Below are 24,084 nucleotides of genomic sequence, written 5' to 3' on the forward strand. Positions count from 1 at the left end.
ACGCTCTCAGAAATTAAACCTACTGGACTTTTATTTGTGGGGGCATTTGAAAGCTCTTGTGTACGGAACCTCAGAAAATGAGTTCTAACATGGAAACAAAGCGTTTGCAGTCCCATGTTCAAATGACATAATTTCTTCGTCTACATACGAGGAATGTCTCCTGCAATTTGTACCGTACATTTTTGTTACAACCTTTATAATTACAGAATGTATAACTCTTCCAGAAAAGGTACTGCCCGTGTGCACTACGTTAACCGGCAACTGCAGATTACATACCTGACAACAAGTCTTTTTTCTCAGAACAAGCGCTGCATGTCACTAACACTGACCACGTGCCGTGTGTAACGTACAGCCTGCAATTAGCTTTGTACAGAGTTCTTGTTTGAGACATCCTACTACTTTGTTCCACTAAAGAGCAGACAGCAATATTTACTGGACGTTGCACACCGTCCCTGTATGGTCCTAGCAAAGCGTGGCCTTTGGGACTTTTAAAAAAATTGTCCTAGAAACAAAGGTTTAGTACTCGAGTTTGAATTCCATCAAGAGAAATCGGCACCTTCGGCAGATACCACCCTTGGTTTTAATTTTCCGTGATAGCCTTCAGGAACTTTAATTCAATATCGGAGACTTTTTTTAACTGGAAAATCACAAACGTGTCATTATTGCAACAGTTTCTTCATGTGTCCTACGGGAGATAGGAACCGTGATGAAAAACCGATGGAAACTTGTTCTCATGACGGAAGGGAAAGAAACTGACGAGCGGAGACAACATGGCGTGACCCCGCAGAAAAAGTTCAGAATAGGAGTAACTCTGATAAGAAATGCATTATTGTCCAAAGCCTTGCAATTTTAATGAGGTGCAACCAGTGTATAGGGGAAGTTGAGAACCGTGATCAAATGACGGAGATATACAGGATTTCCTTGAGGACCAAAAATTGGACTTTAAAATTTTGATTCTTTTATTGATTCAATTAATTCTAGCAGTTTCTGTATTCAATACAAGGGTGGATACAGCCACAAACCTATAAAAAAGTCTGTAGCTCTTTTGGGTTTCCTACAGGGACCTGGAGATTCCCTTTTTCAGCTATAGGTCAAGAGTGTATAAGAGCATTTCATGAGGAGCTTCCCGATAATAGTATATGAAAAAAGAACAGAAGATCGGGATAAGAACAAAATGCCTGAGGCGTAATATTAAGCAAAGTATGTAAGTGGGCTGATTCTGTGTTGGCAGCCCTGTGTAGCGTTTCGCATTGGATTTCTGACTGCGCTTTCTTTCTAAGAGACTCTCTGGGTGGTTGCACTCGTTGTTGGAAGTTAGTAGTGTTGGGCAGTTGGAAGTTAATCGCCAGCAGTGATGGAAGTAGAGTTGGGCAGTTGGAGGTGAACAGCCAGCAGTGATGGATGTTAGATGTGAGAAGTTAGCATTGATGGAGGGTAGAGGTCTGAAGTGTTAGCGTAGGGTAACGATCTGTACATGTTCGACCTGGAGATTGAATATTATTCATGATTATATACCTTTGTACTGGACGTCAATGACGATTTATGTTTGTGTCTGAACTGGATGTCACATTATTAAGTTAAAAAATATATTATTTGGTTTGCAACAAAATCTTTCCTTTGCTAACCATATGCCTATTAGTAGTTAGTGACTTTAGTAGTTAGAATCTGTTATTTAGATGGCAGTATTGACGCTCGCTGTATTGCAGTAGTTCGCGTAATGAAGATTTTCGTGAGGTAAGTGCTTAATGAAATGTATACGTTATTGTTAAGATTTCTTTTTAGTTAGGGCCATTCTTTTGAATTAATTATTTGAAGTTAGGTTATCCTCTTTTGAGCAGTCAGATTGCGTTGCGCTAGAATATTGTGGGTCAGTGTTGACGGGATAAGAATAAGTAAAGAAAAAGTAGGTTCACGTGAATTCAATTTCACTCAGCAGTTTAAGTAAACTTTTAATAAAGAAGTTTCAAGTATAGTTGTGTAGTACTGAATATAGATGTCTTAAATGATTTAAGTATCTAATACAGTTGTGACACACAACTGTATAGGTGCAGATTTTGAGTAATAATGAGCAAATAAAATTTTAGTAGCATTTCTACGAATAAGTCAAAAAAGTTCGTTGATTTCGTAGGATCTATTGGTCTAAGAGAGGGTCTGAAAGAACTAGATGTGATGAGGAAAGTAACAGCTATTCAAGCCTCGCCGCGCCATGGATTAAAGCCTGGTAATGTTACGGCACCCCCACTCCCCGAGAGAACAAAAGCGGCTCCCAGGAATGTTGCAGTTCCTCACTATTGTGCCGATAACGCGAATTCCTTGTCAAACAGGCAGTACACAGCGGCCTAAAAGCATAGTTAGGTTTTAGTTATTCTGTGGAGCGAATTCTGTACCCACAATGGCACGAGCGACCCGATATGGCCAACAACAGTGGCAGTTTTTGCAGGAAGCATTTCCGTGAAGCAAATAATTATATGATAATATGTGTTCTCAAAAAACTGTGTCGTAAAAATAAATTATGAAACTGTAATGAAAAGTAATAATCATGCTAATCCCTAAAGACTGAAGGCGAAATACTAATTTTTATGTCATTACGCTGCCGATATGAGGAGAAGTAATGAAACAAATCTCCACAAAAAACCGTTTCTATATTAGTAAAGCAAACGCTACTATCAGAGCATGCAGGATGTGCTCTCGGCAGAATACAGTGAACTTCAAAAGACGGTTATCCTGCATGATTAAAGATAGAGACTTGGGATGAATTTCAACTTACACAGACTATAAAGATTTTATTTTTGAAGGATGTGTGTTTCACATGCATGCACATACAACCATTGTACATAAAATATTATGAGCTAAAATTTGTAACACTAACCACCCACAAGTATGGTTTCAAAAAGTTTGTTTAAATCGAAGTATTGCCAGTTCTGGATTTCTTACAAATCCAGCTTCCGATGGCTCTTGCAGATTTCCTTGCTTTTTTGCTGGGGCGTCGTTTTGTAGTCATTGGTTTTGTGCAGAACATGGAAGCATGTGACCAAAAGTAGAAATTCATAGTAAATCTTTCATAATGGTGAGTGAAAGCCGAACGCTTGCAGGTAGTTTTAATCTGTTTATAAATCTTCTTGAAGCCCTCTTGACCCATTTAATAACAAAAAAAGAAACAGTGCATGCTTGTGATTTTAACATAGACTTCCTCAAAAATTAATCCAGTAATAATTTATTACAGTCAGTAAGACTATCATTCAACGTAATTCTCAGTGTAAACTGCCATACATGATATCTTTGTAGAGAAGTCTAACGAAAAAAAATTAAATTTCAAAAACAGTAGCCAATGGACTGCAGGGTGGTGACATGCAGTTACCACTGTTAAACTTTAATAGTGAAAAGCATATAAAATGTACTAGACCTGAGTTCAGAGGTATAGCCAATAAGCCAGAAATTGATTATTTTGCGACACTCCTCAAAAACATGAATTGGAGAGATGTAAACAATGCTTACGGAAAAAGAAACAGCTTTGACATTGAGGCTCCAACTCATTACAAGACATACTGCAAAATATCAAATATAGTAATTTGGACATGAAAGCAAATGTCTTATGAGAAAAAGATAATCATATCAGATAACAAAATAAACACAATGATGGATATAGTGAAGAAGGAGACTGGTAGAACCAAATATGAAGAGGAGCAGATAGCGTTAAGAGTAAATAACACATTTTTAATAGATGTGTGCGGTGTGCAAAACTTTTTAACAAGCATTTACTGAAAAGACGGGGTTGTCCGGTTCAGTAGACGCTCACATGGAATATCTCAGACCAGCCATTATAGAAAAACTTCTGTAATATGAATATGACCCACAGCACACCATTAGAAGTAATCCAGCACAAAATATTTAAAATCAAAAAATTATAGTGATTACTATATTATGTCAACATACTTAATTAAAGACTGTCCTTTTGAGTTTAGCAATGTATTACGTTATCTGTGTAAGCTGTCGTTTATCAGTAAAACATATCCTGAATAAGTGACATATGCTGAAGCTAAGCCATTATTTAACAAAGGAGGAAAAGAAATATGTTCAAATTTCCTACCAATTTCGCTTCTGCTACCACACTTGAAGATTTTAGAAATGGTAACATACAATCGGTTTCTTAATCATCTGACAGAAAATGATATATCGTCAGTGTCACAGTTCGGATTTCTAAGGGGTTCTGATACTGAGAAGTCGGCCGGAGTGGCCGAGCGGTTCTAGGCGCTACAGTCTGGAGCCGCGTGACCGCTGCGGTCGCAGGTTCGAATCCTGCCTCGGGCATGGATGTGTGTGATGTCCTTAGGTTAGTTAGGTTTAAGTAGTTCTAAGTTATAGGGGACTTATGACCTCAGATGTTAAGTCCCATAGTGCTCAGAGTCATTTTTGATACTGAGAAGGCTATCTGCGGATACAGCGAGAATGTAGGTAATTCGTTAGACAATAAATTACAGGCTACTCATAAATTTGTGATCTATCAAACTCATTTGACTGTGTGAATCACAGTATCCTTTTAAATAAATTAGAATATTAGGTTTTTACAGGAAATGCTGCAAAATTATTCAAATCTTATATCTCTAAGCAGGAAACAAAGGGTATCAGGAAAAGGACATGTACTGAGCTGTCAGGCCTCATCCATCTGGAAATTAACTACATATGGATTCTCATAAGATTCCATCTTAAAGCCCTTATTTTTTATTGTGTTTTTTGTCATATTTAACATCACAAGATACCAGGTTTGTTTTGTTTGCAGATGATACAAACACTGCAACAAAGAGCAAAGCAAGCACAGTCTTAGAAAGACTTGTAAATCAATATTTCATTCACGTTAATAAAATGGTCCCAGCCAATTCGTTGTCGCTAAAATTTAAAAAAAATACACTACACGACCTTGAGAGTTTGCCTACAATACGACGACACACAGATAAAAGAACGGGACAGTGTTAAATTCTGAGGATATACTCGTAGCTTGATAATAAATTCAACTGGGAGAAGCATACCACAGAGCTGTTGAAGCGCCGTAACACATCTCTATTTGTAATGTGAATGTTGTCAGGCATACGTGAAATAAATATAAAAAAATCTGGCGTACTGAGCATACTCGGCTTACTTTCATTCCATAATGAGGTATGGGATTATTTTTTGGGATTACTCATCAAGCCAAGCCAAAGTTTTCGGTCTGTTTAGGGAACTAGGGACACTAACTACTATTTCCCAATAAATTTATTTCCAAACGAAATTTGACGTCAAAAATACGCCTTTTTGCACATCAACACATCAGTTCATGGAATCAATACTGGAAATAAGAAGAAACCTGATGAAGATTTAGTCACCTATTTTGGTACAAAAGGTGTCCATTACTCAGGAACACTTTAAGAGGACTCTAAAGGGTTTCTGTTGGCTAACCCCTTCAACTCCTGTATGATTTACACGTGTTGGTGCGATCTAACGTTTTAATTTATAATTTTAGAAGCCAAGATACTTGATGTGAAATAGTGTATTTCATGAGCCATTTCGATACTAACTAGCTGTCATCCTCACATTCAGATATATATATATAATTATACATCAGTCTCGTCAACATACCGAGAACATACTTCAGTTACAATAGTGCAGCTCCACAGTGGTTTATCAAATACATTATACTTACTACGTAAAATATCCATAGCGCAAATGTTCCTGAGTTGTTGTCGACGCATCATCTGCACTGATGTACCTGTTTTTGCTCTTGTGCTCCTTATTGGTGCATGGATATCTTATTTAGCCAGTTTTATATTGGCAAACCACTGTGGAACTATGTTATTACAACTGGGGCATATGTCGACGAGACTGATGTGTAATTATATATTTCTGGGAGATCTGAGAATCTGAAGATGACAGCTGTTTCTGTCCAAACAGGCTATGAAATAAATTACTTCACATCAAGTGATCATGGCTTCTAATATTATAAGTACCTCCCATTAAATTGATGAATTACTTAGTACAACCCACTGATTAATATGTTGTTGTTGTAGTGGTGATGGTGGTGGTGGTGGTGGTGGTCTCCAGTCCGGAGACTGCTTTGATCCAGCTCTCCATGCTACTCTATCCTGCGCAAGCCTCTTCATCTCCGAGTAAGTACTGCGACCTACATCCTTCCGAATATCCTTGCTGTATTCATCTTTTGGTCTCCCTCTACGATTTTTAACCCCCACACTTCCCTCCAGTACTAAGCTGGTAATCCATTGATGCCTCAGAATTTCTCCTACCAACTGATCCCTTCTTCTACTCAGGTTGTACCATAAATTTCTCTTCTGCCCAGTTCTGTTCAACACCTCCCCTTAGTTACGTGAGCTGCCCATTTAATCTTCAGCATTCTTCTGTAGCACGACATCTCTTCTTTCCTAAACTGTTTATCGTCCATGTTTCATTTCCATACATGGTTACACTCTGTACAAATACTTTCAGAAACAACTTCCTGACACTTAAATCAATACTCGATGTTAATAAATTTCTCTTCTTCAGAAACGCTTTCCTTTCCACTGCCAGTCTACATTTTATATCCTCCCTACTTCGACCACCATACCTCGCTCCTCAAATACCGAAACTCGTCTACTACTTTATGTGTCTCATTTCCAATCTAATTCCCTCATCATCACCTGATTTAATTCGACTACATTCCATTATCCTCGTTTTGCTTTTGTTGCTGTTATTTTTATATCCTCCTTTGGAGACAGCGTCCATTCCGTTCAACTCCTTTTACAATTCGTTTATTGTCTTTGACAGAATTACAATGTCAGCGGTGCACCTGAATATTTTTATTTCTTCTCCGTGAACTCAAAATTTTTCTTTTGTTTCCTTTACTGCTTGTTCAGTATATAGATTGAATAACGTCGGGGATAGGCTACAACTCTGTCTCACCCCCTTCTCATCCACTGATTCCCTTTCATGACCCTCGACTCCTGTAACTGCTATCTGGTTTCTGTACAAACAGTAAATAGTCTTTCTCTCCCTGTATTTTGCCCCTGCCACCTCTAGAATTTGAAAGGGAGTATTCCAGTCTATACCGTCAAAAGCTTTCTCTAAGTCTACAAATGCTATAAACATAGGTGTGCCTTTCTGTAACCTATACTCTTTGAGAAGTCGTAGGATCAATATTGCCTCGCGTGTTCCTACATTTCTGTGGAATCCCAAATGATCTCGCCCAAGGTCGGCTTCTACCAGTTTTTCCATTCTTCTATATACAATTCGTGTTAGTATGTTGCAACCGTGACTTATTAAACTGATAGTTCTGTAGTATTCACACCTGTCAGTACCTGATTTCTTGGATTTGGAATTATTATATTATTCTTGAGGGTATTTCGCCTGTCTCATATATTTTACTCACCAAATGGAAGAGTCTGGCGTGGCTAGCTCTCCCAAGGCTACCAGTAGATCTAATGAACTGTTGCCTACTCCCAGGGCCTTGTTTCGACTTTCAGTGCTCTGTCAAATTCTTCAAGCAGTAGCATATTTCACATCTCACCTTCATGTACGTTCTCTTCCATTTTCATGACATTGCTCTCAAGTACAACCCCCTTGTATAGACACTCAACATACTCCTTCCACCTTTCTGCTTTCACTTCTTTGCTTAGAACTGGTTTTCCGTTCGAGCTCTTAATATTCATACAGGTGGTTCTCTTTTCTCCAAAGGTCTCTTTAATTTTCCTGTGGGCGTCAGCTATCTTACCCCTCGTGATATATGCTTCTAATTCCTTACATTTGTCCTCTAGCCATTCCTCCTTAGCCATTTTGCACTCCTTGTCAGTGTTTTTTCTTCTACATTTGTATTCCCTTTCGCCTGTTCATTTACAAGATATTTATATTTTAACCTTTCATCAATTAAATCCAGTGATCTCTTGGGTTACCCTTGGATTTCTATTAGCTCTCGTCTTTTTACCTATTTGATCCTCTGCTGCCTTCACTATTTCATCTTTCAAAACTACCAACTCTTCTTCTACTGTATTCCTTTCCCTTGTTCGTGTAGATTTTTCCCTAATGCTCCCTCTGAAACTCTCTACAACCTCTGCTTCTTTCAGTTTATCCGAGTCCCATCTCCTTAAATTCCTACCTTCTTTATTCAAAGTAGGAGGTGATTGCAGCAACTAATAGCTATTTTGCAGACTTGGACAATTCCTATTATTCGGAAGGGATCAACAAATTAGAACAGCGTGGACGAAGTGTACAAGTCTAAACGGAGACTATGTCGAAAAATAAAAAAGGTTTACCCCAAACACGTAAGTAGATTTAATTTTTGCACAGACTTTTCAAACGCCCTTCGTACAGCTGTTGAAATGGAGAACGCAAAACATCCTGTATTGGTGCATTGTCGCCACCTCGATTAGACTCGCAGTGAGTAATGAACGACCGCTCCACCACATCCCTATCGGCAACGAAATGAACCAGTAACTTATAAATGGCGCAATATAAACTTCAAGTTTTGATGCTTAAGCTAAAATTCTTCAATAATTTCTGTCTTCATTCGTGTGGGAGATATTCACTGTAAATTCACATTGATGTGACCACTTGTCAGTACCTGAACACCTCTCTTTTGCAGCGTGGACCGCTGCGATACGTTTATGAAAAGAGCCAGTGAGGTTCTGGAAGGTACCGACAGGGATGTGGTGGAGCCATGTCGATTGCAGTGCTGTGACAGCTCCGATAGGCTCGATCGAGGTGGTCCTACAGATTCTCGATTGGGTTTAAATCCGGTGAGTTTGCTGGCCGGGGGAGTACGGTAAACTTATCCCGGTGTTCTTCGAACCACGGACGTACAGTGCGAGCCGCGTGACACGATTCATTGTCCTGCTGGTATACGTAATCGTGCCGACCGAAACAAACTGCATTTAGGGGTGGATACAGGCCCCAAGGATAGATGCCTACTTGTGGTCATCCACTGTTTCTTCCAGAATATCGACGTCACACAGGGAATGCCACGAGAGCATTCCCCGCAGCGTAATGCTCCCTCCTCCGACCTGAACCCTTCCGACGATTGTTGCGGGATTGTTGGTTTAAGACGTTTCATGCTGTATATACCAATGGCATCTGTTCGATGGAGCACGAAATGTGATTCATCTGAAAAAGTGACCTGTCGCTAGTAAGCCATTCAGTGGACGTCCGTTTGCGATAGTGGCGTGCAAATTCTAGCTGTGAACGGAAGTCAGCATGGGTGCCATAAGCAGCAGCGTTCTCTGAAAGGTCGTTGAGATGATACCTTTGGTAGCCCTTGGTTCATCTGGGCAGCCAGCTGCTCAAGATTGGCCAGTACATATCTCCCCATCCGTCGTCCACCCAACTCATCTATGGCCCGTGGTGCAGCAGACTTGTCTCAGCGCCTTTTTTGGATAACACCACTTCGCCATTCACGCTATACTTTAACCATGGCACCACGCGAACAGTTTACAAACTTAGCAGTTTCCTAAATGCTTCTATCCCTGGCCCGTAGGTCAATGATCGTGCCCTTTTGGACGACAGACAGATCGCTCAGTTTTCTCATTACAACAACTACTGCATTGTTTTCGCTTCCCCCTCCGCTAGCAGTGATGCCAACTGCCGTCTGTGAGTAGTTATTACTCGTTGACGTCGAACGTAGGTAGTGGTCACACTAATGCGATTGGACGGTGTGGATATATTCTTACGAAATCGGTTGAAACTTTTGGAAAAAGAACCTGAATAATAACGATGAATTTATTTTCATACTGCTGTCTTATTCCCAAGTAATTTTGTGAAGATAGAGTAAACTATGATAAGAGGGTAGACTGAAAACTAATGCAAACATGCTTGTAGAACGTGACCTAAGTGACCTCGAGAAACGCGCTAGGTGGCATGTGAAAGGTAACTTACCACACAGTACGCATGCGTCTGCTCCCGGTAGCTGAGTGGCGCCGGCACGGTAGCTCAGCGTGTTCGGTCAGATGTTTAGCTATCCTCTGCAATAAAAAAAACTGAGTGAACGGATCAACGAAGAACCTGAACGGGTGCCATCGGACGTCCGTCCCGAACAAATTCAGCGAACAATATAGAACAAGATGAGATTTTTTAAAAAGTGGTCAGCGCAACAGAATGTCAATCCTAAGAGCCCAGGTTCGATTCCCAGCTGGTTCGGAGGTTTTCTCCACTCTGGAACCGGATGTTGTGTTGCCCTAATCATTATCAATTCATCCCCATCGATGGGCAAGTGGAGTCAAATCGAAAAACTTGCACCCGGCGAACGGTCTATCCGACGGCCGGCCCTAGTCACACGACATATACATTTTTAGTATGGAAGCGCAGTTTGAATGCGTTGCATTCATATGGTGTATTTTGACTAGCGTAAGTATGGAAACATGCATCGTCTAGTGCTATGCCAACGCGATTTAAACATCGTGGTGGTATCGAATTTTTAACTGGTGAAGAAGTGACTCCTAGTGAGATTCATGGTCGTTTAAAGGCTGATTATGGTGTCGATGATGTTTGTAGGTCTGCTGTAAATCGATGATTAGTAAAATTAAGTGGTTGCAAGCCTGGAAAAGTCATACGTGTTGCTGAAACACGCAGAGAACGTCCAATCATGGTCACATAAGACAAACACCGCAAACTCGTCAACTATTTGATTCAACTAGACAAGAGAATCACTCAAAAGCGTATCGCAAATCATACTGGAATGTCCAAGGAACGTGTCGGCTTCATTACTGAACAATTAGGAGGCCGCAAAACATGTGAGCGATGTGTAGCATGGCGTTTCACAGATGAGAGTCGATTGGAATGCTGCGAGCAACTCGGGCAGTACTACCGTGATGAAGACGACGACTTCATTTTGAGTATTGTGACGAGGGACGAATCATGGGTCCATTATTACGACCCAGAAGAGAAAAGACACAGGGCCGAATATCAACATCTGTCTTCTCTTGAGGTGAAAAGTTATAAACACAACTATCCGCAACAAAATTCTTTTGACTGTGATTTTGGACGCTCACGGAGCATATGTGACCGATTTTTTGATACGAGGGGCAACAGTAAATTCTTCTCCGTACACAGATAATCTAAAACACCTCCAACGCCGAGTTGGTCGTGTTAGAGGCAGCTTGGCGCCAATAATCTTGCAACGTGACAACACTCGTGCACACACCTTGCACGCAACTAAAGAGGCTCTGCGAAACCTGAAGTTTGAACCGATTCCACACAGCCCTTACTCCTCCGATCTTGCGCCTTGCGTTTTTTTTCCTCTACTCAGGAGACACCTAGAGGGTAATCATTACACCTCGGACGATGTGAAGGCAGTTGTCAAACCCTAGATTCGTGAAAAGTCGGAAGTATTTTTCAGTGACGGATGCAAAACTTGTTACATATTGGCAGACATGGTCACCATTAACGGTGACTATATTGCAAAATGAATATTTGATTTTGAAGCGTAATAATTGTACCTTAATGTAATTTTTGGCCGATCTTCCTAACTGTTTTTGTTCGCGTTCTATAGGCATGTATGCATTACTTTTTAACCTACCCCCTCGAGCCGTCCGGTGTGACCGAGCGTTTCTAGGCGCTTCAGTCTGGAGCCGAATGACCGCTACGGTCGCAGGTTCGAATCCTGCCTCGGGCATGGATGAATGTGACGTCCTTAGGTTAGTTAGGTTTAAGTAGTTCTAAGTTCTAGGGGACTGATGCCCTCAGTTGTTAAGTCCAATAGTGCTCAAAAGCATTTGAACCATAGTGCTCAGAGCCTACCCCCTCGTGTTACTGGGAGCAGCAGTCCTGCAGAAGGCTGCCCCCTGTTGACGGGGAACGTGTGGGAATACGAAAAGTCAGGGAAGACTACATTATTGTTGAGCAAGTACTTGATGTACACGAGGACTGCGAAAGGTTCAACTGAGAGCTGTGAGTTGGCGGATTGTGGAATGAGGAGCGGTCAGCACGCCTCCTCATTAATAGAAAGCTTTCATTGTGTGCGGAGAGGTTTCTAAGGCTTCATAGAGCTCTTTTCAGTATACTCTGCAACATCTATTCCACCTTTCCAAAAAAAAAAGATACTAGCCACATTCAGGAAGCAGACAAAAAATACAGGCAGAGAGAAATTCAGAAGTAGGACAAAAATACGGAAACGCTTGCTTGAACATAAATGGTGCTGCCAGCCGTCCCTGCATGTGTCACTTTTGTATTTGACCACGAACGGCACCTGTGCAATGTCCTCAATATGTTGCAAATGTCAGCTCTGGTCGGAACAGTGTTCTTTGTAGTTGAGAGTGGATTATGACGGAGCCAAGTTAATTCCGAGGTGGGCAAATTGTTGGTGTTCGTATGGTGAGTGCTTGCGTAACCACGGTTGCCGAAATGTTAGCTGTTTCGAGAGCCACCGTATGGAAGATTTACACGGCACACAGGAAAAGCGGAAGAACAGCACCCACAAAGTCACAACGCGGATGAAATTTTTTGTTGAGTGATTGTGACAGACCGTCACAGAACAGAATGTTGACGAAATATAAGAGCACGACAGCTGCTAAATTCACTGCAGAATTGAACGTTGCACTCGCGAATCCTGTCAGCATCAAAACAACACATAGGGAGCTCCATAAACAGGGAGTCATATGGCACTCTGGAATTCCAAAACACTCACCAGCAATGCAAATGCCCGCAAGAGGAAAACATGGTTCCCAAGCCATAAAACCTAAACTGTGTAACAATGGAGGAATATGATTTGGTCCGATGGGTCTTGATCACACTATTTTCAACTTCTGGACGAGTTTACGGTAAAGAATGAAATATGTCGGGGGTTTGATGAGTATTTGAGCAGCCATATCGTGTTATTCCAAGGGCCCCAAGGCTACTCTACCTGCAAGTAGCGAGACTTTACACACAAACACACACACACACACACACACACACACACACACACACACAAACACAAACACAAACACAAACACAAAGAGAAAGAGACAGGGAGAGAGAGATAGAAGGAAAAATAGTTAATGTCTCGCATCGGAACACGACTTCGGAATCCTCACTCTGCAACAGAAGTAAAGGATCAGTTTTTCGAAATCCCGTAGTTGTCTTCCATTGTTACGCACAAGTTTGAAATTTGACTCAAAAGTGTCTAAAATCTGCCTCTGTGACGGTGCAAAAGCGTGGCAATCTGCGACGTCATCCTCGGGCTCAGTGACGCTTCAAACGGCAAGGTCTCGAAACAGGCGAGAAAAAGGCCGGAGCTTAACTCATGTGACACGGGCTGATGACGTCACATTGGCTCCAAATTTCACCATAATTCTTCCCAACGCCACTGTGATCGCGTCAAACGATGGAAACGTCGTCGCAACCCCTCTTACTCATATATCACCCCTTCTTCTGACATCTCTGCGATGGAGGTCAGAACCCCGATGTCCAGTGTTAGAATCACACGGTTTTCTTATGAGTGGCCAAGGAAAACATTTCAAACACAACGCTGTGCAGAAGCGACACGAAAGGGCCTTAGGGAGTGACATAAAGAGCGACAATGAAACTACTACTTTCCTTGGGACGTTGATTCCAACATATTTCTCAATCGAAAACAACATTTTGCAGAGTGACTAACAACAGAATGACATTTTGACAACTTTTAATATGGTGACACTACCAAGAGGATTCAACCCCTCTTTAAGGACATCGTGGGCCAGAAACCCCCATGATCTCATCCCTTTGCAATGCAGTGTAGCCACAGTTTTTGCATATAGGTACGGGATGGAACCACTAGGTATCTTCCCGAACAATTCGACAAAATTTGAAAGTGATCCGAAGTGGCAAAGGGCCCTTGTGCTTTTTCAGCCCTACTGTTTCACGCCCTTCTCTTGCATGATCATGGATAGGTGTGACATTGGCATATTCATGAATACAAGGCCCTTCAGTAACACCCTCTGTGGTACCCACCCACATCTATTGAGAATTCTAAAAATGTGCCGTTACAGAGGAAGTAGTCCTAGATTCCTGCAGGCAGTCAAATGGCATCAGAGGTGTGTCAAGTGGTTGCCTACCTAGAGGCATTAGTGCTACTTTGCAGGTTTCCTCTGTAAAGGCACATTTTTAAAATTCTCAATAAATGTTGACAGCTGCTGCTAAGAGGGGCCCTTTGCCGTTTTATTCACACACATGTCAATGTCGCATCCCTCTGTGATCACGCCACAGGAGGGTGTGAAATGGGAGACTAAAAAGCATAAACACCTTTTGCTGTTTGGGCTCACGTTTAAATTTTGTCGAATGGTTCGGAAACGGTCCCTAGTGGGAATGAGATATTCACTCTGCAGCGGAGTGTGCGCTGATATGAAACTTCCTGGCAGATTAAAACTGTGTGCCCGACCGAGACTCGAACTCGGGACCTATGCCTTTCGCGGGCAAGCGCTCTACCAAATGAGCTACCGAAGCACGACTCACGCCCGGTACTCACAGCTTTACTTCTGCCAGTATCTCGTCTCCTACCTTCCAGACTTTACAGAAGCTCTCCTGCGAACCTTGCAGAACTAGCACTCCTGAAAGAAAGGATATAGCGGAGACATGGCTTAGCCACAGCCTGGGGGATGTTTCCAGAATGAGATATTCACTCTGCAGCGGAGTGTGCGCTGATATGAAACTTCCTGGCAGATTAAAACTGTGTGCCCGACCGAGACTCGAACTCGGGACCTTTGCCTTTCGCGGGCAAGCGCTCTACCAACTGAGCTACCGAAGCACGACTCACGCCCGGTACTCACAGCTTTACTTCTGCCATTATCCCGTCTCCTACCTTCCAAACTTTACAGAAGCTCTCCTGCGAACCTTGCAGAACTAGCACTCCTGAAAGAAAGGATATAGCGGAGACATGGCTTAGCCACAGCCTGGGGGATGTTTCCAGAATGAGATATTCACTCTGCAGCGGAGTGTGCGCTGATATGAAACTTCCTGGCAGATTAAAACTGTGTGCCCGACCGAGACTCGAACTCGGGACCTATGCCTTTCGCGGGCAAGCGCTCTACCAAATGAGCTACCGAAGCACGACTCACGCCCGGTACTCACAGCTTTACTTCTGCCAGTATCTCGTCTCCTACCTTCCAGACTTTACAGAAGCTCTCCTGCGAACCTTGCAGAACTAGCACTCCTGAAAGAAAGGATATAGCGGAGACATGGCTTAGCCACAGCCTGGGGGATGTTTCCAGAATGAGATATTCACTCTGCAGCGGAGTGTGCGCTGATATGAAACTTCCTGGCAGATTAAAACTGTGTGCCCGACCGAGACTCGAACTCGGGACCTTTGCCTTTCGCGGGCAAGCGCTCTACCAACTGAGCTACCGAAGCACGACTCACGCCCGGTACTCACAGCTTTACTTCTGCCATTATCCCGTCTCCTACCTTCCAAACTTTACAGAAGCTCTCCTGCGAACCTTGCAGAACTAGCACTCCTGAAAGAAAGGATATAGCGGAGACATGGCTTAGCCACAGCCTGGGGGATGTTTCCAGAATGAGATATTCACTCTGCAGCGGAGTGTGCGCTGATATGAAACTTCCTGGCAGATTAAAACTGTGTGCCCGACCGAGACTCGAACTCGGGACCTTTGCCTTTCGCGGGCAAGCGCTCTACCAACTGAGCTACCGAAGCACGACTCACGCCCGGTACTCACAGCTTTACTTCTGCCATTATCCCGTCTCCTACCTTCCAAACTTTACAGAAGCTCTCCTGCGAACCTTGCAGAACTAGCACTCCTGAAAGAAAGGATATAGCGGAGACATGGCTTAGCCACAGCCTGGGGGATGTTTCCAGAATGAGATATTCACTCTGCAGCGGAGTGTGCGCTGATATGAAACTTCCTGGCAGATTAAAACTGTGTGCCCGACCGAGACTCGAACTCGGGTTCGAGTCTCGGTCGGGCACACAGTTTTAATCTGCCAGGAAGTTTCGTTTCGGTCCCTAGTGTTCTACCCTGTAGACCAGAGCAGATTACACCCCGTACACCAGAGCAAACATCGCAATCGCAGTACATTCCAAACGGGTGAGATGAAGTTCAACGTGGTTACTAAACCACAAAGTCCTAGGAGATGGGTTGAAGTGTCAGGTAGTTGTCAGCAGTATCAAAGATTGTCAACTACGTCTTACTGTCGCTGAGCGCACTGCGAATTGTCTTTTCCCACCGCAAAATATGTGGGAATCAACGTCCCAAGGAAAGGAGTTGGTTCATTGACGCCCTTTATCCCGTCACCCGAGGCCTTTTCGAGTCGATTCTGAACGGCGGCTGTATTAAATTTTCTACTCGGCCAGTCATAAACAAATAATGTGATTTCAAAGCTGGGCGTCACGGTTCTGACTTCCATTGCATGGGCGTCGAAAGAAAGAATCATGATGATGAAGTTCCATACTCCTTGACAGAGCATAGGGGAACGATGCGGGAGACCCGCATCACCATACTAGGCAAGGTCGTAGTGGAAATGGTTTGCCATTGCCTTCCTCCGACAGTAATGGGGATGAATGATGATAACGACACAACAACTCACAGTCACCTCGAGGGAGGCGAAAATCCCTGACCCCGACGGGAATCGAACCTGGGACCCCGTGCTCGGGAAGCGAGAACGCTACCGTGAGACCACCAGCTGCGGACAGAATGAATGAAATGGGGTAAGAAGGGCTGTGATGACCTTCCCTACGTCGTTTGACACGTCCACGTTGGCAATGGGCAGAATTGTGGTGAAATTTTGTGGCGATGTGTCATCATTAACCCGCCCTACACCTCAAATGAACTTCAGAGCTACGACCTTCTCAACTTCACTTATGCGTCGTAATGGGAGACAGTGACGGTATATCGATAAAGTGATCCGTTAATTCTTTTGGCAGTGTAGAGTGTCACATGGGAATTGTAAGTTCTCACTCTGTACGTAGTTGGTCTAAAACCTGTGATTCTTAACTGAATAGCAATGGTTCCTCGCCGATTTAGCGTCGGACCACAAACAAGTTTCTTCTCTTCTTATTAGTAGATTCCAGTAGCCCGCAGAGTGATATTCATGGGATCTATTTTACAAACAGCAACCTACAAAGTGTGAGAACGTTCTCCAAAACGCCAATAGCTTCAATGAATGATAGTATAATCCATTATTTACACATTCCAAACTCGCCTACATCTTATAAGATCGTAGAATGCTGGCCAATCAAATGACATAATCACAACCGGTTACAAAGTGTCAGCTAATAGTTTGTTCGATTATGTCAAGTTCCGATTGCACAAATTAATCCTAAATGGCCTGGTTGTCCCACAAAATTTGCATATGGATCTTTGCGACTTCAGAAGGGTCCACATTGGCACACAAATGTCAAAACCTAGATAATTGCCTCCGAAGCACTAATGACCGCCTTTAGCAGCGTATTCGCTATGCTCCACCTTCCCGCACTACGTGCCTCTTGGCCGGTAATGACAGCTCTGATTGGCACTTTACTATTGCTACTTCCTGCACGTCACAGAATGTGACCCACGATCATGCCGAATGGGAGTCAGCTGTCCTGGCCACTGCGCACCTAACTCGGTATACACACACACACACACACACACACTTTCACATGCATACGTTAGCGCACCACATACTTCACGCACGTGTGTGTGGTGTTTGTGTGTGTGTGTGTGTGTGTGTGTGTGTGTGTGTGAGAGAGAGAGAGAGAGAGAGAGAGAAGCAGAGAGAGAAAGTGAACGGCGAGGTGTAATGTTCAACACGTCTCGAAAAACGCGCGGAAAAATTAACAGGTGTGGACGGAGTCAATGTTCATAAGCGCAATCCACTTACTCCGCAAAAGTAAACAGCAATGCATAAAATACCACACATCGTGTTAAAAGCCACAAATTCTGCCTCTGTAGCGGCGTATTTAACGTATAACCAACTACTCCACAATACCGTGCAATTAACTGTAGCTGTAAGGCGTTTAGCAAATTTGTGTTCTGGAAACAAAGGCTCCGCTGTTGTTGAGAGTAAACACTTGCGGCATCGCAGAAAGAAAATTCCATCACACAAGGCTTGGAGTTTTCAAAAGCATCTAAGAACAATAGGCTATTTTCCCCCGTGCTACAGTTCTTACAAACAAATGAAAAACAAATGTGAAGGCACAAGATAAGATTTTCATTATTCCACGAAATTCTGAGATTAATTAAACCAAATATGCAAAAGAAATTTTCACAATGCAGTGTAAATTATTACCAGGTTTAGACGCAAATTTTTCCTATATTTTGTTACACTTGAGACTGCTTTCAAGCTAAATGGTTGTTCTTTACAAGAACTGCTGGATCATGTACACTCCTGGAAATTGAAATAAGAACACCGTGAATTCATTGTCCCAGGAAGGGGAAACTTTATTGACACATTCCTGGGGTCAGATACATCACATGATCACACTGACAGAACCACAGGCACATAGACACAGGCAACAGAGCATGCACAATGTCGGCACTAGTACAGTGTATATCCACCTTCCGCAGCAATGCAGGCTGCTATTCTCCCATGGAGACGATCGTAGAGATGCTGGATGTAGTCCTGTGGAACGGCTTGCCATGCCATTTCCACCTGGCGCCTCACTTGGACCAGCGTTCGTGCTGGACGTGCAGACCGCGTGAGACGACGCTTCATCCAGTCCCAAACATGCTCAATGAGGGACAGATCCGGACATCTTGCTGGCCAGGGTAGTTGACTTACACCTTCTAGAGCACGTTGGGTGGCACGGGATACATGCGGACGTGCATTGTCCTGTTGGAACAGCAAGTTCCCTTGCCGGTCTAGGAATGGTAGAACGATGGGTTCGATGACGGTTTGGATGTACCGTGCACTATTCAGTGCCCCCTCGACGATCACCAGTGGTGTACGGCCAGTGTAGGAGATCGCTCCCCACACCATGATGCCGGGTGTTGGCCCTGTGTGCCTCGGTCGTATGCAGTCCTGATTGTGGCGCTCACCTGCACGGCGCCAAACACGCATACGACCATCATTGGCACCAAGGCAGAAGCGACTCTCATCGCTGAAGACGACACGTCTCCATTCGTCCCTCCACTCACGCCTGTCGCGACACCACTGGAGGCGGGCTGCACGATGTTGGGGCGTGAGCGGAAGACGGCCTAACGGTGTGCGGGACTGTAGCACAGCTTCATGGAGACGGTTGCGAATGGTCCTCGCCGATACCCCAGGAGCGACAGTGTCCCTAATTTGCTGGGAAGTGGCGGTGCGGTCCCCTACGGCACTGCGTAGGATCCTACGGTCTTGGCGTGCATCCGTGCGTCGCTGCGGTCCGGTCCCAGATCGACGGGTACGTGCACCTTCCGCCGACCACTGGCGACAACATCGATGTACTGTGGAGACCTCACGCCCCACATGTTGAGCAATTCGGCGGTACGTCCACCCGGCCTCCCGCATGCCCACTATACGCCCTCGCTCAAAGTCCGTCAACTGCACATACGGTTCACGTCCACGCTGTCGCGGCATGCTACCAGTGTTAAAGACTGCGATGGAGCTCCGTATGCCACGGCAAACTGGCTGACACTGACGGCGGCGGTGCACAAATGCTGCGCAGTTAGCGCCATTCGACGGCCAACACCGCGGTTCCTGGTGTGTCCGCTGTGCCGTGCGTGTGATCATTGCTTGTACAGCCCTCTCGCAGTGTCCGGAGCAAGTATGGTGGGTCTGACACACCGGTGTCAATGTGTTCTTTTTTCCATTTCCAGGAGTGTAGTTCAGTTTCTCGTTACTGTAATTCACTGAAATGAATGGTAAAGTAGTAAATTACTACTTATGAGAATCCAACTTGTTACCTGATCCAGTCAGAATTCTCTGTGTGTTCTACAGAACACTCATGCAATTGATAGTTTCATCATTAAGCTATACCAATGTGTAGAAACGGACCTCGAGCTCGAAATGTTTAAAGATGTGGACTGAAATCCGCCATGCCCTTTCAAACGAACCATCCCAGAATTTGCCTGGAACGATTTAGGAAACCACGGAAAACGTGTATCTGGACGGCCAGACGCAGATCTGAACCGTCGTCCACCAGACTAAGAGTCCCGTGTTCTAACTACTGCCCCAGCTCGCTCGGTAAGCTTTGATAATGAAGTTTTGCAGCCTAATAGTCACATGAAGCTGATATTTTATGTAAAAATTTATTTTTGTCATTCCTCTTCAATTTACTTTTTTGTTGTACTGAACTGTTACACATCTCACTTGTAAAATCTGTGTCATATCCAAAAATAAATTTGATTTGCCCTTCTATTTGCGAAAAGCTTTTAATCGAATTAAGCCTGTATCGTTTTCGATGTCAAATTGTTTAATCGTTAGTACTCCTTTCCATGGAAACATGCTAAAATGCTAATCTCGAGTTCGTTTACGTGTCTCAACGAGCCGTATTAGGACCGAATTTATGGTGACTTTCACAAGCGCTTCTGCATGTTGACATTATGGTGACGTTGGTGTCTTGTTATGGATGATTGTAGGCTTGAGTGATAAAGCATGATGATGTGACTCACTCACTTAACCTAGCCTTTCTGAAGAGTCGCCCAGCTTAACGTTCCCATTCGTCGGTTAACAGAAACAACACGTCAAGTCTGAATCGACGAGATAGTGGAGGGGTAATAGGAGCAAGATTTTTTCTTGAATCATCTGTACGCAGTATGCCTTGTCCACCATAGGGTACTAATCATGCGAATAAATTAACAGTTTCTTTCAAAATATTCTAAAGTGGGTGTTAAGATTTCATACATGGAATAAAGTTCGATTCATTCAACCAATCGTTTTTAAGTACGTTTTCTAATTTTTCGTGATGTTATACATTTATGAAATAAATTATAAAAATGCCTCTGATACAGTTGTAGGCCTATGGCTAGTAGAAAAGTTCAGCCACTCAATTGAAAATATTTGTTAAATCACATTTTTAATAACATGCGCTGCACTTAAAAAATACACGAAAACATTGGTAATGTGAGATGAACACCAAGTTGAACATCATAAAGAATTTATAACTAACACTCATAGCATCGACACAAAGGTACATGTGCCACTGATGATGGGCTATACACTCGAACACCGGTTTGGCAAACAAAAGTTTAAGTACAACTTACAGTGTTTGTCAGCGGCCTTGCCATTGTGGTACCAGCGGTTCTCGTCACATCGCCAAAGTTAAGCGCTGTCGGGCTTGGCTAGCACTTGGATGGGTGACCGTCCGGGTTTGCCGACCTCCGTTGGCAAGCAAGGAGTCCTTGTGAGGCCAATTGAGGAACTACTGGATTGAGAAATATCGGCTCCGGTCGCGAAACCAGACATTGGCTGGAAGAGCCGTGTGCTGAACATATGTCCCTCCATAAACACAACCAGTGACCCCTACGGACTGAGGATGACAAGGCTGTCGGTCGGTGCCGTTGGGCCTTAAAGGGGTGCTCGAAAAGAGAGTATGTCCTTAAACAAAAACTCAAATAAGCCTCCAGGAGGGATATTCCACTGCACACCGGGATATAATCTGTTTTGAGGCTTCTTGATGTATTAGTACTTCTTGTCTCACCGTATCTCGAAACCGGAACGTTATAAATCAAGATATCGAATTCAAGGAATCGGCAGTCCCATTAGAAATAGAGACATTAACGGATCGTATGAAAATCAAATTTAAGCGTAAGAATGATGATTAAAAGAATCTTAAATTAACAGAAAACTGTATAAATATGACCTGGTGACTATATCCCTGCACTCACAAATGATGATAAAACAGAAATGGTAGCCTCATGATGCGTTTGTCTAGGAAAGTTGTCTTAAGGACTTTCTACACAGACACCTATGTAGTTATCGGCCTTCCGAAAGTTACAACCAAGGAGACACGTAATAGGGATGAGCTCAGAGTCCTGTTCCTTGGAGAGTGTCACTGTTGTGGTCTTCAGTCCGAAAGCTTCAGTTGGTCTGATAAAGCTCTCCACCATAGTGTACCCTACGCAAGCTTCTTCATCTCTGCACCCTACATTCCTCTGAACCTGCTTCCCCTCTGTTGAAAGCGCAGGATGTATTCTGTCGATCGATCCCTTCTTTTGATCAAGTTGTACCAAAACTTTCTTTTTTCCCAATTCAATTGACTACCACTTCATTAGTTATTCGATTAGCTTCAAAAAGCAAAGTGTGACACATGTGAAGAAAAAGGCCGAAGCTCACAAGTTCATGCAAGATGTAAGGATGTTGTCGCAATGTCAACCACACTTCACCACAGCGCTGCCCAATGCCACCACGGACTTCTCAAACAATGGTAACGTCTTCACATTTCCTCTACCGTCACCTACAACTTCCTCTACCGTCACCTACAACTTCTTTTGGCGCATCTGCGATGGAAGTCAGAACCTCTGCGCCCACCGTTGAAATCACGCGTTTTTCTTAAATATGATAGAGGAAAACATTTCAGAGACACTGCCACTCGTAAATGACACGAAAAGGTTTTAGGACGTCGCATAAAGGGCGTCAATGAAGCCACCCCTTTCTTTGGCGCCCTTCCCTGAGGACATTGTGAGCCAGCAGCCACACTGAACGTTATCACTCCCCTTTGGAGTGCAGTGCGAGCACAGTCTTTATTCTGGTGTACAGCTAGGTACCACTAAGGACCGTTCAAAGCCTTTCGACAAAATATGAACACAATCCGAAGCAGCAAAGGGTGCTTATGACTCTACAGTCCTCCTGTTTCGAGCCCCCCTGTTATGTGGTTACAGAGGGGTGCGACGTTGATAAATGCGAGGATAAAATGACAAACGGTCGTTAAAAGGCCCCTCAGTCTGGAGACACTACAGGTGTCACCTGCCCACCTGTCATGAGCACTTTAAAAATGTATGTGTACAGAGGCAAAGTGTGACCTGAGTCCTCGGTGCAGCAGTCAGGCTACACTGCTGTTCTTTCGCTCTTGCGCCTGCTAGTATGCATGCTGAAACAGAGGGCTGTCAACAGGTTGCCTGCATGCAAGTGCCTATACTTCGTCACAGTTTGTGGCTGTACACGTACATTTGTGAAGTGTTAAACACAGCGATGTCAGCTGAGTCAAACGTTGTGAGATCATCGTCTTGTTCCTTAACATGAGCCGGCCGCTGTGGCCGAGCGGTTCTAGGCCCTTCAGTCCGGAACCGCGCTGCTGCTACGGTCGCAGGTTCGAATCCTGCCTCGGGCGTGGATGTGCGTGATGTCCTTATGTTAGTTAGGTTTCAGTAGTTCTAAGTCTAGGGGACTGATGACCTTAGATGTTAAGTCCCATAGTGTTTAGAGCCATTTGAACCACCCTTAACACGCAGCTAACTGACGTTTTCGGCGTGAAATGTGTGGTTTCAAGGGGATGGGCCAGCAGACACCATTTTATTTCTTCTCCCTGAATTTTAATTCTCTTTTCAAATTCTCCTCTTACTTCTTGTTGAACGTACAGAACGAATAACATCGAGGAGAGCTACCGCACTGTCTCACCCTCTTCTCAACCACTACTTCTCTTGTATGTCCTTCTATTCGTACAACTGCAGTCTAATATTTGTACACGCTGTAAATTAATTTTTGTTCCCTGTATATTATGCCTGCAACGTTCAGAATTTCAAAAGGCCTATTTCAGGTATCATCGTCAAAAGCTTTTTCTAAATCTACAAATCTGCTGTAAATGAGGGCTTGCCTTTCTTCAATATATCTCCTAAATCGTACCGTCTGTACTGCCTCGTATTTTCCTAGATTTCACTCGAAAGCAAATTAATTTTTGCGTGGCCGGCTTCTACCGGTTTTTCCATTCTTCGATAATCACACTGAATGAAAGAAAACACACCACCAAGAAGGAGTTGTACGACGTAAAAGAAAGTTGGTAGGCCTGTTTCTACGTTTTGAAGATGATGTCTATTCATATTTCAGGCCAGTCGCCTAAAAGTGGCACTAGAAGCGCCATAATGAGGATGCAAACCAGGTTTGGTTTAAGTACACGCTGTAACAGTGGTGAGTGTTAGTTCCCTTTGAAACTGGATGTGGTAAGTTGATTTTAGTCAAGAATGCCTTTCATTGATAAAGACGCCATTATCAACACCTCACTGAGTTTGAATGATGTCGTGTAATAGGACTACGAAAGGTGGATGGTCCTTC

General features: G+C 43.6%; 3 non-coding genes across 3 annotated transcripts; all 3 read right to left on the minus strand.

The window, feature by feature from the left end:
- Positions 1–14,633: 14,633 nt before the first annotated feature.
- On the minus strand, positions 14,634–14,708 carry Trnas-cga (transfer RNA serine (anticodon CGA)). Its single transcript has one exon. It is a non-coding gene; the product is annotated as a tRNA-Ser (tRNA).
- Positions 14,709–15,235: 527 nt separating this feature from the next.
- Trnas-cga (transfer RNA serine (anticodon CGA)) lies at positions 15,236–15,310 on the minus strand. The gene has a single exon. It is a non-coding gene; the product is annotated as a tRNA-Ser (tRNA).
- Positions 15,311–15,536: 226 nt separating this feature from the next.
- On the minus strand, positions 15,537–15,611 carry Trnas-cga (transfer RNA serine (anticodon CGA)). Its single transcript has one exon. It is a non-coding gene; the product is annotated as a tRNA-Ser (tRNA).
- Positions 15,612–24,084: the final 8,473 nt, after the last annotated feature.

Source organism: Schistocerca cancellata, chromosome 2 (assembly GCF_023864275.1).
Source record: "Schistocerca cancellata isolate TAMUIC-IGC-003103 chromosome 2, iqSchCanc2.1, whole genome shotgun sequence".
NCBI classification, from domain to species: domain Eukaryota; kingdom Metazoa; phylum Arthropoda; class Insecta; order Orthoptera; family Acrididae; genus Schistocerca; species Schistocerca cancellata.